At 47.7% G+C, this 17,431-nt stretch overlaps 1 protein-coding gene across 5 annotated transcripts in view; it reads left to right on the plus strand.

The window, feature by feature from the left end:
* Window positions 1-17,431, plus strand: part of GCNT4 (glucosaminyl (N-acetyl) transferase 4) — a 120,766-nt gene that overhangs the window by 75,146 nt on the left and 28,189 nt on the right. For 3 of the 5 annotated variants that reach the window (XM_063963840.1, XM_063963842.1, XM_063963839.1), the window contains one exon: window positions 12,946-13,063. The exons of 1 other annotated variant lie outside the window; for it this stretch is intronic. The gene's annotated coding sequence lies outside the window, so the exon portion shown is untranslated. Of the gene's footprint in view, window positions 1-6,886; window positions 6,952-12,945; window positions 13,064-17,431 lie in introns of all 5 variants that reach the window. One more of the 5 variants, XM_063963841.1, reaches the window with a different exon arrangement.

Consider the following 17,431-nt stretch of genomic DNA (forward strand, 5'->3'; position numbering starts at 1 on the left):
CCGGAGAAAAAGCAACCAGTGGTTTTTCCCCCATCAGATGAGTTGAATGAAGTGTGTGAAGAAGCGTGGGCTTCCCCCGATAAGAAACTAGTGATTTCTAAAAAGTTACTGATGGCGTACCCTTTCCCGCCAGAGGACAGGTTACGCTGGGAGACATCCCCGAGGGTGGATAAAGCGCTCACACGCTTGTCAAAAAAGGCTCAGGATACGGCCGCCTTAAAGGAGCCTGCGGTTAGAAAGCAGGAGGCTATCCTGAAGTCTGTATATACACACTCAGGTACTATACTGAGACCTGCTATTGCTTCAGCATGGATGTGTAGTGCTGCAGCAGCGTGGTCTGATTCCCTGTCTGATAACATTGATTCCCTTGACAGGGACACTATATTGCTAACCATAGAGCATATTAAAGACGTAGTCTTATCTATGAGAGATGCACAGAGGGATATTTGCCGGCTGGCATTTAGAATAAATGCAATGTCCATCTCTGCCAGGAGAGTATTATGGACTCAGCAGTGGACAGGTGATGCGGATTCTAAAAGGCACATGGAGGTTTTGCCTTACAAGGGTGAGGAATTGTTTGGGGATGGTCTCTCGGACCTTGTTTCCACAGCAACAGCTGGGAAGTCGACATTTTTACCTCAGGTTCCCTCACAGCCTAAGAAAGCACCGTATTATCAGGTACAGTCCTTTCGGCCCCAGAAAGGCAAGCGGGTTAAAGGCGCGTCCTTTCTGCCCAGAGGCAGGGGTAGAGGGAAAAAGCTGCACCATACAGCCAGTTCCCAAGAACAAAAATCCTCCCCTGCTTCCACTAAATCCACCGCATGACGCTGGGGCTCCACTGGTGGAGCCAGGTGTGGTGGGGGCCCGTCTCCGGAATTTCAGCGACCGGTGTGTTCGCTCACAGGTGGATCCCTGGGTTCTACAAGTGGTATCTCAGGGATACAAGCTGGAATTCGAGACGTCTCCCCCTCGCCGTTACCTCAAATCAGCCTTGCCAGACACTCCCTCGGACAGGGAGGTAGTGCTGGCGGCAATTCACAAGCTGTACCTCCAGCAGGTGATAATAAAAGTTCCCCTCCTTCAACAGGGACGGGGTTACTAATCCACAATGTTTGTGGTACCGAAACCAGACGGTTCGGTGAGACCCATTCTAAATTTGAAATCCTTGAACACTTATATAAGGAGGTTCAAGTTCAAAATGGAATCGCTCAGGGCGGTTATTGCAAGCCTGGAAGAAGGGGATTACATGGTATCACTGGACATCAAGGATGCTTACCTGCATGTCCCCATTTACCCACCTCACCAGGTGTACCTCCGTTTTGTGGTACAAGACTGCCATTACCAATTCCAGACGTTGCCGTTTGGTCTGTCCACGGCACCGAGGGTATTTACCAAAGTAATGGCCGAAATGATGATACTCCTTCGAAAGAAGGGAGTTATAATTATCCCATACTTGGACGATCTCCTTATAAAGGCGAGGTCCAGGGAGCAGTTGTTGGTCGGAGTAGCACTATCTCAGGAAGTGCTACAACAGCACGGCTGGATTCTGAATATTCCAAAGTCGCAGCTGGTTCCTACGACGTGTCTGCTGTTCCTGGGTATGATTCTGGACACAGAACAGAAGAAGGTGTTTCTCCCGGAGAAACAGTGGGATCTGTTAGACAAGTGGTCCGGATCGCATCTTCAGAAGCATCGGCTGATCACCCTGTCCCCGAGGGCCAGGGTGTCTCTGCTGTGGTGGCTGCAGAGTGCTCATCTACTAGAGGGCCGCAGATTCGGCATACAGGACTGGGTCCTGGTGACCACGGAGGCAAGCCTCCGAGGTTGGGGGGCAGTCACTCAGGGAAGAAACTTCCAAGGACAATGGTCGATTCAGGAGGCTTCCCTACACATAAATATTCTGGAACTAAGGGCCATTTACAATGCCCTAAGTCAGGCAAGACTCCTGCTTCAAAACCAGCCGGTGCTGATTCAGTCAGACAACATCACGGCGGTCGCCCATGTAAACCGACAGGGCGGCACAAGAAGCAGGATGGCGATGGCAGAAGCCACAAGGATTCTCCGATGGGCGGAAAATCACGTGTTAGCACTGTCAGCAGTGTTTATTCCGGGAGTCGACAACTGGGAAGCAGACTTCCTCAGCAGGCACGACCTCCACCCGGGAGAGTGGGGACTTCATCCAGAAGTCTTCCAACTGATTGTAAACCGTTGGGAAAGGCCACAGGTGGACATGATGGCGTCCCGCCTAAACAAAAAGCTAAAAAGATATTGCGCCAGGTCAAGGGACCCTCAGGCAATAGCTGTGGACGCTCTAGTGACACCGTGGGTGTACCAGTCGGTTTATGTGTTCCCTCCTCTTCCTCTCATACCAAAGGTGCTGAGGATAATAAGAAAGAGAGGAGTAAGAACTATAGTCATCGTTCCGGATTGGCCAAGACGGACTTGGTACCCGGAACTGCAAGAAATGATCTCAGAGGACCCTTGGCCTCTGCCTCTCAGACATTCAGACAGGACCTGCTACAGCAGGGGCCCTGTCTGTTCCAAGACTTACCGCGGCTGCGTTTGACGGCATGGCGGTTGAACGCCGGATCCTGATGGAAAAGGGCATTCCGGTTGAAGTCATTCCTATGCTGATAAAAGCTAGGAAAGATGTGACAGCAAAGCATTATCACCGCATATGGCGAAAATATGTTGCTTGGTGTGAGGCTATGAAGGCCCCCACAAAAGAATTTCAGCTGGGTCGTTTTCTGCACTTCCTACAGTCAGAAGTGACTATGAGCCTAAAATTGGGTTCCATTAAAGTCCAGATTTCGGCCCTGTCTATTTTCTTTCAAAAAGAACTGGCTTCACTGCCTGAAGTTCAGACGTTTGTTAAGGGAGTGCTGCACATTCAGCCCCCTTTTGTGCCCCCGGTGGCACCTTGGGATCTCAACGTTGTGTTGGATTTCCTAAAATCACATTGGTTTGAGCCATTTCAGACCGTGGAATTAAAATATCTCACGTGGAAAGTGGTCATGCTTTTGGCCTAGGCTTCGGCTAGGCGGGTGTCAGAATTGGCGGCTTTGTCCTGTAAAAGCCCCTATCTGATCTTCTATATGGACAGAGCAGAATTGAGGACGCGTCCCCAATTCCTCCCTAAGGTGGTATCAGCGTTTCATTTGAACCAACCTATTGTGGTGCCTGCGGCTACTGGGGACTTGGAGGCCTCCAAGTTGCTGGATGTAGTCCGGGCCCTGAAAATCTATGTTTCCAGGACGGCTAGAGTCAGAAAGACTGACTCGCTGTTTATCCTGCATGCACCCAACAAGCTGGGTGCTCCTGCTTCTAAGCAGACTATTGCTCGCTGGATCTGCTCCACGATTCAACTTGCACATTCTGCGGCTGGACTGCCGCATCCTAAATCTGTGAAGGCCCATTCCACGAGGAAGGTGGGCTCTTCTTGGGCGGCTGCCCGAGGGGTCTCGGCTTTACAACTTTGCCGAGCTGCTACCTGGTCGGGATCAAACACGTTTGCAAAATTCTACAAGTTTGATACCCTGGCAGAGGAGGACCTTGAGTTTGCTCATTCGGTGCTGCAGAGTCATCCGCACTCTCCCGCCCGTTTGGGAGCTTTGGTATAATCCCCATGGTCCTTACGGAGTTCCCAGCATCCACTAGGACGTCAGAGAAAATAAGAATTTACTCACCGGTAATTCTATTTCTCGTAGTCCGTAGTGGATGCTGGGAGCCCGTCCCAAGTGCGGATTGTCTGCAATACTTGTATATAGTTATTGCCTAACTAAAGGGTTATTGTTCTGAGCCATCTGTTCAGTGAGGCTCAGTTGTTGTTCATACTGTTAACTGGGTATAGTATCACGAGTTGTACGGTGTGATTGGTGTTGCTGGTATGAGTCTTACCCGGGATTCCAAATCCTTTCCTTGTTGTGTCAGCTCTTCCGGGCACAGTTTCCCTAACTGAGGTCTGGAGGAGGAGCATAGAGGGAGGAGCCAGTGCACACCAGTAGTCCTAATTCTTTCTTAGAGTGCCCAGTCTCCTGCGGAGCCCGTCTATTCCCCATGGTCCTTACGGAGTTCCCAGCATCCACTACGGACTACGAGAAATAGAATTACCGCTGAGTAAATTCTTATTTTTATCACTGCTTAGTACATCTCTCCCTAAGGGCAGTATCAAATTAGCTGTGCTAAATTACTGCTGCTAGTGGATTCGCTGGGGGCTATCCAAAGAGCCACGCTTCCTAGCACTTATCAGAACATTATAATCCCCAATAACCAGCCCTCAGAGCTGTGATAATACATGGGATTGGGAACTTTACCGGATCCCATGTATTATTGCCAGAAAACGGGTCACTTTTTCATCTGAAAGAAACGGTCTGTAATTGTACAGCCGGATAATGACAGTCGGACTAAAATTGCGATAATACCCTTTTTTTTTTTTCGTGCTGAAATAGTAGTGCAACTAATTGGATACTCCCCAAAGGTTGCTGGTAAAAAAAAAAACCAAGATGTTAAAGTCACCTGGAGATAAAAAAAAATCCTTCTAATGCATTAAAATGAAATCTTTATCAGGTGAGTACATGAACACTGTATCAGCCTTGTTCTGCTCTGTACTCAAATAACTTGCCAGTCCGAGTAGTGTTCATACTGTCCTCATATGTTGTGACATACCCTATCGACCTGTTTGAAATGGGTGAGTGTTTAGAGCAGTAGTTCTCACATTTTTTTTGAGTCACGGTGCCCTAGAGTATATGAAGTATTTTTCACGGCACCCCTAGTCCAAAAGTTTCTTATAGAGAAATCAGAGAAAATATATAAAATTAAGTAAATAGTTTTTATACAGTATGTCTTCCTCAGGGTCAGTTGTGTGGTGAGGGACAGGATTTGCTTCTGTTTATCCACATATTTTATGACTGGCAGCCACCAGCACTGGTTTTGCCTATTACATTGACCATAAATAATTTGAATTGGTTCTGGACCACCAACCCAGGGCACCCCTGCAATGTCCCGAGGCACCCCAGGGAGCCGTGACACAGTTTGAGAACCTCTGCTTTAGAGTATACTGCAGGGCATAGCAGCACAGGCAGCAAAGTATGTGAACCCGCCGCACGAGATACCGAATGTTAATATACCAAGCGCTAGAATGCCGGCAGTGGGTGAGCACAACGAAGCCCTTTGCGGGCTCGGTCCACAGGTCCTATACTCCCTCTGTGGGTGTCGTGGACACCCATAGAGGGGAAATCTACCTCGCCGGTATTCCAGCGGCAGTATAGTACCCCCGTCAACATCCCGGCGTCGGTATTGAGACAGCCAGGATCCAGACAGGCGGTATGTTAACCACATACTGGCAGCAATGTGTATAACACTGCTTTTCATTTTTTAGTTTTGGAATAAGTAGGGGCTGAGTGAAATTTGTGGAAGCTGTCATGTTGTTTCCTTTGTCTGAAGTAAGAGAGCGACCATTATAAAGGTGCTGCCTATATATACATGTACGTAAATACTGAAAATGCCCTGTTTTGGAGATATGCACTGCTCAAGTTGGTATACGGTTTTGCTTGAGAACGTCAGTCAGTCAGTCACAACCCAATCCTTTTCTAGTGGATGACTAGGGAAACTTTACTCCTGTGATAGAGGTCTGCAGAGTTCTGCATAAAGCAACCCATGTGACTCAGGAAGTGTGCTGGATGTCTGTCAGTAGCTGCCCCCTCATCCCATGTGTGATCAGGTGGGTGAGTGCACCAGTTAGGACAATAATCAGCTCGGCAGTATCAGACCAGATGTGTCTCCTCTTTCCCACATTGTCCCCACAAACCTTTTTTTTTTTTAATCTTTTTTTAAAAGTCTGCATTCTCCAAGATTTTCACAACACAAAAACAGTGCACTGTAGTACAACACGACCAATGCAATACATTTCCCAACGTGACTTTAAAGGGTATCCGGTCTCTAGGTCGACAAAACTTAGGTCGACACTGTCTAGGTCGACCACTATTGGTCGACAGTAAGTAGGTCGACATGGTTTCTAGGTTGACAGGAACTCTAGGTCGACATGACAAAAGGTCGACATGAGTTTTTCCCAAAACATTTTTCATTCTTTGAAATGTTTCATACTTTACGATCTACATGGACTACAGTTGGGAACGGTAACCTGTGCCGAGCACTGCGGTAGCGGAGCGATGCACCTTGCATAGTGCACTAATTGGGGTTCCCGGTCACTGTACGGAGAAAACGACACCAAAAAAAGTGCAAAAACTCACGTCAACCTTATGTCATGTCGACCTAGTACATGTTGACCTAGAGTCCCTGTCGACCTAGAAACCATGTCAACCTACTTACTGTTAACCAATAGTGGTCGACCTAGTGTGGTCGACCTTGCATACCACACCCCTTTAAAGACAGCTGTATCTGTATATGCTTCTTACTTAGAAAATTCATAACAAACATAAAGGGGAGTGTAAATTAGCCGTGCAAGTGTGCGATCGCATGTGTACGCCGAGCTGCAAAAATCCACAGTGTGCAGTCTCCACGCAGCCCAGGACTTACTCCTACAGTGCGATGAGAACAGGCTGATCGGGGCCGGAGCTGATGTCAGACACCCTCCCTGGGAACGCCTGCGTTTTTCCAGACACTCTCAGTAAACAGTTACCACCCACTAACGGCAAACGCCCGTGCAAATGAAATTTTTGCACCACACTGTCGCTGACCGGCGATGCTCGTTGTTGGCCGAAGCATGTGAATATTGCGGTGAATACGCATGCGCAGTCTATTGCTGATCGCCCGCTATGCGAAAACGCACAGCATCGATCAGGTCTGATTCACCCCCAGAATCTGTTCTATTCATATACAGTCAGCTATCATTTAATACAGAATATTTGCTTGTACACTTTTCCCGTAGATATTTATGATCCTTATATCAGTGACAGTCTGCATGAGCGAACTGAAAGCATGACACAGAGAAAGGTGAAAAGATATCCACGTTCCATTATTTTTTTTATTTCAGCACCCCGTACCAAAGATTACATGTATCAACAGCAATATCAGCGTCACTCTGTCATATTGATAAAAGCATATCTTGCTAGAATTCTGTATATTTCTGTAGCTGGGTAACTGCTGTAGAGTTATTGCACATGCTCTGCATTCCTGATAAATATGACTGAGAGCCTTCTGCATGTTACTGATACATCTTGTGTGAGGCTACACTATGAGTTTCATACACACCCATAGCGTAAGGCACGTTCTCCCTGCAGTCCTGGCAGAAGAATTGCATGTCCTTAGTGTAAATGATTTCCATCTCCAAGGAATGGCTGTAAATAGTATAATTGATTGTATCACTGCATCTTTATTCTAGAGGTAGTTATTTGGGGAAACTTACAGCTTGAGACCTGGATTCAAATGGGAAAGATGTTTCATGTAGACTGTCGGAGCCACCCTGCAAATCTGCACTCAGGAATAACATCCCATTCCACCTCCACAGCAAAGACAATGGGGGGAATTCAATTAGCCGCGGTAATTTTCATTTGGATAATTGATCTACTGGGGCTATCCAATTATCCCTGAAGCCAGCAGTTACCGGGGTTGTTGTTTTTTTATCAGCCCCATTTTTGCGATCGCGAGTGTGAAAACACATAGGTCCATGAACTTATCATGGATTCTATGGGGTATACTCAATTGAAGTTGGATCCATTCCGACATTCATTTGTCGGAATGGATCCGACCTGGCCTATTTAATGGACACCTCAATTAGACTTTTACAAAAGTCGAATTGAGATGCGCTGGGGGAAGGGGAGACGGGGGAGAGCCGCGGGCAGACGGGGGAGAGCAGCGCTATAGCAGCAGCTATATAGCCGCTGTTGTAGCGCTGCTCTCCCCCGTCTGCCCGCGGCTCACCCCTGTCCCTCCTGTCTCACAGCCGCCGCTCCCCGTCTCCCCCTCTCTCACAGCTGCCGCTCACGGCAGCGTCCACCCGGCTCCAGCAAGCAAGGTCTCGCTTGCTGGAGCTGGGTGGACGTTGCTGTGAGCGGCGGCTGTCCTCCAGCGCTGCTCACCTCGTCCCCGCCTCGGCTCTCCCCGTCTCCGGCACTGCAGTCCCCATCTCAGTTCGACTTTTTTTAAAGTCGAACTGAGATAGTCGAAAGGGCAGGTTTTGGCCCCGTTTTCGAATTCCACGACTTGTCGAATAGGACTGAATAGGTCGAATCACGTTTCGACCTTAAAAAGTCAAAAACTGCCGTCTTTTCGACAGACAGCAGTTTTCGACACCAATTGAATATACCCCTATGTGTTTTCACCTAAAAATAGATAATTTTCGGGTGCAAAAAAACAGGAGATAATTGAATTGGAAGAAAGAAAAAAAATCACACACAAAAAAAATGTAATGGGGCTAATTGAATTCCTCCCAATGTCTTTGTGTTACTTTTTTGAAACCTAAAGATAAATCTTTTCAACATTATTTCTCTGACGTCCTAGTGGATGCTGGGAACTCTGTAAAGGACCATGGGAATAGACGGGCTCCGCAGGAGACTGGGCACACTAAAAGAAAGATTAGGTACTATCTGGTGTGCACTGGCTCCTCCCTCTATGCCCCTCCTCCAGACCTCAGTTAGAATCTGTGCCCGGCCAGAGCTGGATGCACCTAGTGGGCTCTCCTGAGCTAACTAGAAAAGAAAGTATTTGTTAGGTTTTTTATTTTCAGTGAGATCTGCTGGCAACAGACTCACTGCTACGAGGGACTGAGGGGAGAGAAGCAAACCTACCTGCTTGCAGCTAGCTTGTGCTTCTAAGGCTACTGGACACCATTAGCTCCAGAGGGATCAAACACAGGGCCCGACCTCGATCGTCCGTTCCCAGAGCCGCGCCGCCGTCCCCCTTGCAGAGCCAGAAGACGGAAGATTCCAGGAGAAAATCGGCGGCTGAAGACTCCGGTCTTCAATAAGGTAGCGCACAGCACTGCAGCTGTGCGCCATTGCTCCCACAGCACACCACACGCTCCGGTCACTGGTGGGTGCAGGGCGCTGGGGGGGGGCGCCCTGGGCTGCAATTAGATTACCTTTTGGCAATAAAAACACACATAATACAGTCTAGTACTGTATATGTGTAAAAAACCTCGCCATTAAAGTGCATAAAAGGACAGAAGCCCGCCGCTGAGGGGGCCGGGCCTTCTTCCTCAGCACACCGGCGCCATTTTCTCTTCACAGCTCAGCTGGAAGGAAGCTCCCCAGGCTCTCCCCTGCAGTATCCGGGTACACAAAGGGTGAAAAGAGAGGGGGGGGGCACATAAATTTAGGCGCAAAATTTGTATATACAGCAGCTACTGGGTAAACACTGAGTTGTAGTGTAATCCCTGGGTTATATAGCGCTGGGGTGTGTGCTGGCATACTCTCTCTCTGTCTCTCCAAAGGGCCTGGTGGGGGAACTGTCTTCAAATAGAGCATCCCCTGTGTGTGTGGTGTGTCGGTACGCGTGTGTCGACATGTCTGAGGTAAAAGGCTCCTCTAAGGAGGTGATAGAGCGGATATGTGTGTGGGAGGGTGTCTCCGTCGACAGCGCCGACACCTGTTTGGATATGTGTAAGTGCTGAGGTAAAATTATTGCACAAAAGGTTAGGGAACAGACAGGAAATCTACCCATGTCTGTCCCTATGTCACAGAGACCTTCAGAGTCTCTCTATGCTCACTATCCAAAATAACAAACACTGGTATCGACACGGAGTTTAACTCCACTGTCGACTATGATAATGCAAATTTACAGCCAAGAGGGCTAAAAGATATTCAATATATGATTATTGGAATAAAAGATGATTTGCATATCACTGATGACTCATCTGTCCCTGACACGAGAGTACACATGTTAAGGGGAAGAATGCTGAGGTAAATTTCCCTCCTCTCATGAGGAAAAAGAGCATGAATCTCCAGACAAGAGACGGCAGCTTCCCACAAGAGAGTTCTCAGGCTGTATCCTTTCCCCACTAGGGCCAGGATGTGTTGAGAATCTTCCCCTTGGGTGTCCTGTTTGCACTAGCTATTCTCAGGGATCCTGCAGATAGTGTGCACATTCTAGTATACTACCCAGACCGGCGATTGTGTCGGCATGGGTTTATAGCGCTGTGGCAGCGTGGACAGGTACCTTATCAGCAGAGATTGAGACCCTAGTATGCATATAAATATATTAAGATGCTGTCTTAAGTGATAGATATATAATTATAAAGCATGCCCAAAGGGACATGAGTATACTGGGTCCTAGAGTCAAAGCTATGTCGATTTCTGCTTGACGTGTCCTGTAGAATATACATTGGACAGATGATGCCGACTTAAGAGGCATATGGAAGGCTAAGGATTGTGTGGAGAAAGGTTCTCTGGCCTGGTCTCCACAGCTATAGTTGGTAATTCTGCTAGTTGCCCTATATTCCTGCACAGCCTAGGAAAGCACGACATTATTAAATGCAGCTTTTCGAATAAAGAAACAAGAAAGTCTGAGGTGCGTCCTTTCTTGTCAGAGCCGGGGGCAGAGGAAAGAAGCTGTACAACACAGCTAGTCCCCAGGAACAGAAGTCCTCGCCGGCCTCTACAAAAATCCACCGCATGTCGCTGGGGCTCCACAGGCGGAGCTAGGCCCGGTGGAGACACGCCTTCGTAAGTTCAGCCACAAGTGGGTTCACTCCCTGTTAGATCCCTGGGCAATAGAAATTGTGTCGCAGGGATACAGGCTGGACTGTGAGAAGATGCCCCCTCACCGATGACCCGGCGGGCTTCCCCCCAAGAGAGGGAGCCAGTGTTAACTGCAATTCGCAAATTGTATCTTCAACAGGTGGTGGTCAAGGGTCCCCTCCTTCAACAAGAGGGTGTTATTATTCGACCATGTTGTAATCCCGAAACCAGACGGTTCGGTTAGACCCATATTGAATTAAAATCCCTGAACATATACCTGAAAAGGTTCAAGTTCAAGCTGGAATCGCTAAGAGCGGTCATTGCAAGCCTGAAAAGGGGGAGACTTTATCGTGAATCGGGACATAAGGGATGCATACCTTCAGGTCCCCATTTATCCACCTCATCAGGCGTACCTCAGAATTGCGGTACGGGATTGTCATTACCAATTTCACCAAGGTAATGGCGGATATGATGGTGCTCCTGCGGAAGCAAGGTGTCACTATTATCACATACTTGGATGATCTCATAAAAGCGAGATCAAGAGAGCAGTTGCTGGACAGCGTATCACTTTCTCTGGAAGTGAAACGGCAACACCACTGGATTCTATATATTCCGAAGTTGCAGTTGGAATATATAAAGAACTGGCTTCACTGCCTGAAGTTCAGACGTTGTTACAGGGGTGCTGCATATTCAGCCTCCTTTTGTGCCACCAGTGGCACCTTGGGATCTTAACGTTGTGTTGGATTCCTAAAATCCCACTGGTTTGAGCCACTTAAGACCGTGGAGCTAAAATATCTCACGTGGAAAGTGGTCATGCTTTTGGCCTTAGTTTGGACTAGGCGTGTGTCAGAATTGGCGGCTTTGTCATGTAAGAGCCCATATCTGATCTTCCATATGGAAAGGGCAGAATTGAGGACTCGTCCCCAATTTCTCCCTAAGGTGGTATCATCGTTTCATTTGAACCAACCTATGGTGGTGCCTGCGGCTACTAGGGACTTGGAGGACTCCAAGTTGCTGGACGTGGTCCGGGCCCTGAAAATTTATGTTTCCAGGACGGCTAGAGTCAGAAAAACTGACTCGCTATTTACAAGCTGGGTGCTCCTGCTTAAAAGCAGACTATTGCTCGCTGGATCTGTGGCATGATTCAGCTGGCACATTCTGCGGCTGGACTGCCGCATCATAAATCAGTAAAAGACCATTCCACAAGGAAGGTGGGCTCTTTCTTGGGCGGCTGCCTGAGGGGTCTTGGCATTACAGCTTTGCCGAGCTGCTACTTGGTCGGGTTCAAACACATTTGCAAAATTCTACAAGTTTGGTACCCTGGCTGAGGAGGACCTTGAGTTTGCTCATTCGGTGCTGCAGAGTCATCCGCACTCTCCCGCCCGTTTGGGAGCTTTGGTATAATCCCCATGGTCCTTACGGAGTTCCCAGCATCCACTAGGACGTCAGAGAAAATAAGAATTTACTCACCGGTAATTCTATTTCTCGTAGTCCGTAGTGGATGCTGGGCGCCCGTCCCAAATGCTGACTCTCTGCAATACATGTATATAGTTATTGCCTAACTTAAGGGTTATTGTTATGAGCCATCTTTTGAATGAGGCTCAGTTTTTTGTTCATACTGTTAACTGGGTATAGTTATCACGAGTTGTACGGTGTGATTGGTGTGGCTGGTATGAGTCTTACCCTGGATTCCAAATCCTTTCCTTGTAATGTCAGCTCTTCCGGGCACAGTTTCCTTAACTGAGGTCTGGAGGAGGGGCATAGAGGGAGGAGCCAGTGCACACTAGATAGTACCTAATCTTTCTTTTAGTGTGCCCAGTCTCCTGCGGAGCCCGTCTATTCCCATGGTCCTTACGGAGTTCCCAGCATCCACTACGGACTACGAGAAATAGAATTACCGGTGAATAAATTCTTAATTTTTTTTTTTTTTCATTTTATTGCACCATATTTGTTTTCTAATAAGTCATAAGGACATTATTGTATTGTAGAACATTCACATTAATATATCCCTAGATTGTCATATTTTCTAGGTATCGTATCAGAACTCTGCATCATTTAAGATTTCCTTTTTCCTTCTGTGATTTATTCACCCTCCATCCCCCTATTTTATTATTATTTAACATTATTCAGTTTAATATACAGGTAATAGATATTTTTATGTTATTCTTGTCTAATTATATTACTGTAGCACGTAATTTATTTAAATTATGAATAATATTTCTACTGTCATTGATCATTTATTTCTGAATAACTTGGACCTTGTAAAGCCAGCTTGTTACTGACTTGCACTATTACTGTTTTGTATCTTTAGAGTAATGATAGACCTTTGATGTGTGCGTGTATGCAGTACCAAGAAAGGGGAAAGCGACGAAGATGTGATGTTTTTAAAAAGAAAATAGTAAAAGTTGCAGAACGCTGCAGGAACACAGGTAATCCCATGAAATGATAAAATAGAAACTTTGAAGCACAACGGAACTTGGTGCAGAAAAAAAGCCATGACCGCCGCATCATGGGGGTCATTCCGAGTTGATCGCTAGCTGCCGTTGTTCGCTGCGTAGCGATCAGTGAAAAAAACAGCTAATTTGCGCATGCGTATGCACCGCAATGCGCACGCGCTTCGTACGGGTACGAAGTCCTTTGGTGTTGCACTGGTTCTAGAGACGATTCCATTCGCACAGCCGAACGCAAGGAGATTGACAGGAAGAGGGCGTTTCTGGGTGTCAACTGACCATTTTCTGGGAGTGTTTGGAAATACGCAGGCATGGCCGGGCATTTGCTGGGCGGGTATCTGACGTCATTACCGTGTCACTCGTCGCAGCAATCATCGCACAGGATAAGTAACTACAGGGCTGGTCTCTACTGCACAGGCGTTCGCACTCCTGCAAAGTGAAAATACACTCCCCCGTGGGCGGCGACTATGCGTTTGCACGGCTGCTAAAAACTGCTAGCGAGCGATCAACTCGGAATGACCCCCAATATACAGGTTCAGACGTACACAGATGTAGGGCAGTACGGATGGTGTAATGGTTAGCATTACTGCTTCACAGCACTGAGGTCATAGGTTCGATTCCCACCATGGCCCTAACTGTGTGGAGTTTGTATATTCTCCCCGTACTTGCGCGGGTTTCATCCGGGTACTCCGGTTTCCTCCCACAATCCAAAAATATACTGGTAGGTTAATTGGCTCCCAACAAAATTAACCCTAGTGTGAATGTGTCTGTGTGTACATGTGGTAGGGAATATAGATTGTTAGCTCCACTGGGGCAGGGACTGATGTGAATGAGCAAATATTCTCTGTAAAGTGCTGCAGAATGTGTGTGCGCTATATAAATAACTGGTAATAAATAAATAAGTGCTCATGTCAGATATATCAGTGCAGTCTTGTGAAGTGGTTTGGCTGAATTGCATATGCGTTTAAGATGCACATTTAAGCGAAAAAATGCAAAAAAAGAAGACTGCCGCAAGCTGAATTACGCCAGACCTGGCGCACTGAGCAGGGATGTTTGGCGTGACTGCAGTAATAGTGTATGAGGACACATCTGAAGGGTGACATTTGGACTATTTGTGCAGCAACGTGGCACATTCTGTAGCATTGCTGCATCACTAAACTGGAGTCATGAGTTCAATTTCAACCAAAGCCTTATCTGTGTGGAATTTTTATGTTCGTCCCGTATTTATTGGGACTGAGGTTCATGATTAATTAACTTCTGTATTCAGCACTACGTAATATGTATATGGGCCCTCATTCCGAGTTGTTCGCTCGTTCTTTTTCATCGCATCGCAGTGAAAATCCGCTTAGTACGCATGCGCAAAGTTCGCACTGCGACTGCGCCAAGTAACTTTACTATGAAGAAAGTATTTTTACTCACGGCTTTTTCTTCGCTCCGGCGATCGTAATGTGATTGACAGGAAATGGGTGTTACTGGGCGGAAACACGGCGTTTCAGGGGCGTGTGGCTGAAAACGCTACCGTTTCCGGAAAAAACGCAGGAGTGGCCGGAGAAACGGTGGGAGTGCCTGGGCGAACGCTGGGTGTGTTTGTGACGTCAACCAGGAACGACAAGCACTGAACTGATCGCACAGGCAGAGTAAGTCTGGAGCTACTCTGAAACTGCTAAGTAGTTAGTAATCGCAATATTGCGAATACATCGGTCGCAATTTTAAGAAGCTAAGATTCACTCCCAGTAGGCGGCGGCTTAGCGTGTGTAACTCTGCTAAATTCGCCTTGCGACCGATCAACTCGGAATGAGGGCCCTGGTATATACCCAACAGTTAATTATGTCTGTTAATGGTTTGCAGACGTTACTCTCCTGCATACCGGGAAGGCATAAGTGGGAATGTACAAAGTACATAGAGTCAGGGGGATGACTACGAGTCAGGGGGAGGGTTTAGAGTTAAGAGCAAATCCAGCTACAAGGTATAAAACTTTAAAACCCATTTTGTGCTGGAGGGAGGACAATCTTATAGGCATAACCTAATTTAGAGTTGTGATGGGGACTAAGGGAGTACTCAGCCGAACCCAACTTATGTGTGTGCAGCAAGAGGACCCCATTTGATTTTTAAAGGGGAAAACACCATATACAGTTGTTGTATTTCATTACATTTCATATTGAAAATGGAACTTTTGCATTCAGCAATAATTATCAAGACAACATTCCCTTGTGTGAACATGACACGTCATTGCATTTTTTTAGATACTGTACAAATAGTGCAATACGTCTTTTATATTTAGTACTAGAACTGACAAGCCACATCTCTACTATGTTGTGGAACTGGTACTGATGCAGAGATGTGCGGAAATCTGATGTATGTTTCCCTCATTGCGTACATGTAAAACAAAATGCACATTTTCGTTGTTTGTAGAGTTGCTCCCGCCCCCTATACATGCACTTAGGGCCTAAATCTTACTCTAATGGGCAAAACCATGTGCACTGCAGGCAGGGCCGGTGCTAAGGTGTTCGGCGCCCTCCTGCAAACTATAAATTTGCGCCCTCCCATACTTTACAAAACAGTGACACGTGTACACATAATGCTCCCTGTAGTAGTGCCGCTTACACACGTAATGCCCCCTGTACCAGTGATGCTTACACACGTAACACCTCCTGTACCAGTGACGCTTACACACATAATGCCCCCTGTACCAGTGACGCTTACACACGTAACGCCCCCTGTACCAGTGACGCTCACACACGTAACGCCTCCCTGTACCAGTGATGCTTACGCACGCAACACCCCCTGTAGCAGTAACGCTTACAAACACGCAACGCCCCCTTTACCAGTGACGCTTACATACGCAAGGCCCCGTGTAGCAGTGATGCTTACAAACACGCAACGCCCCCTTTACCAGTGACGCTTACACAAGCAAGGCCCCCTGTACCAGTGACACTTACACACGTAACGCCCCCTGTACCAGTGACGCTTACACACGTAACGCCCCCTGTACTAGTGATGCTTACACACGTAACGCCCACTTTACCAATGACGTAACGCCTACACACGTAACGCCCCCTGTACCAGTGACGCTTACACACGCAACACCCCCTGTAGCAGTGACGCTTACAAACACGCAACGCCCCCTTTACCAGTGACGCTTACACACGCAAGGCCCCCTGTACCAGTGACGCTTACACACGCAAGGCCCCCTGTACCAGTGACGCTTACACACATAACGCCCCCTGTACCAGTGATGCTTACACACGTAACGCCCCCTGTACCAGTGACGCTTACACACATAACGCCCCCTGTACCAGTGATGCTTACACACGTAACGCCCACTTTACCAATGACGTAACGCCTACACACGTAACGCGCCCCTGTACCAGTGATGCTTACACACGTAACACCCCCTGTACCAGTGACGCTTACACACGTAACACCCCCTGTACCAGTGACGCTTACACACGTAACGCCCCCTGTACCAATGCCGCTTACACACATAACGCCTTCCTGTACCAGTGATGCTTACACACGCAACACCCCCTGTAGCAGTGACGCTTACAAACATGCAATGCCCCCTTTACCAGTGACGCTTACAAACGCAAGGCCCCGTGTAGCAGTGACGCTTACAAACACGCAACGCCCCCTTTACCAGTGACGCTTACACACGCAAGGCCCCCTGTACCAGTGACGCTTACACACGTAACGCCCCCTGTGCCAGTGACGCTTACACACATAACGCTCCCTGTACCAGTGATGCTTACACACGTAACGCCCCCTGTACCAGTGACGCTTACACACATAACGCCCCCCTGTACCAGTGATGCTTACACACGTAACGCCCACTTTACCAATGACGTAACGCCTACACACGTAACGCCCCCTGTACCAGTGACGCTTACACACGTAACACCCCCTGTACCAGTGACGCTTACACACATAACGCCCATTCCTGGCGCCTCCCTGCACTGCATCCCTTTGCTGAGTTGTTTGCGCTGGCTCTGACTGCAGGTGGGCCAGATGTAACATGTGCAGAGAGTTAGATTTGGGTGGGTGCAGTGTTTCCGTGCAGGGTAAATACTGGCTGCTTTATTTTTACACTGCAATTTAGATTTCAGTTTGAACACACCCCACCCAAATCTAACGCTCTCTGCACATGTTATATCTGCCCACCCTGCAGTGTAACATCGTTTTGCCCATTATAGAAAGATTTTGCTTTTGCGATCCATACTGAATTATGCCCTTAGTTTGGTACTAGCCTTCAGTGTGCACTTGTACCAGCCTGTACTTTCCAAGCATTTTTACGCTTACTGTACGTCCGATTCTGCATATCAGAACACACCTGAACTGAGCACTGCCTGT

Source organism: Pseudophryne corroboree, chromosome 1, assembly GCF_028390025.1.
Source record: "Pseudophryne corroboree isolate aPseCor3 chromosome 1, aPseCor3.hap2, whole genome shotgun sequence".
NCBI classification, from domain to species: Eukaryota; Metazoa; Chordata; class Amphibia; order Anura; family Myobatrachidae; genus Pseudophryne; species Pseudophryne corroboree.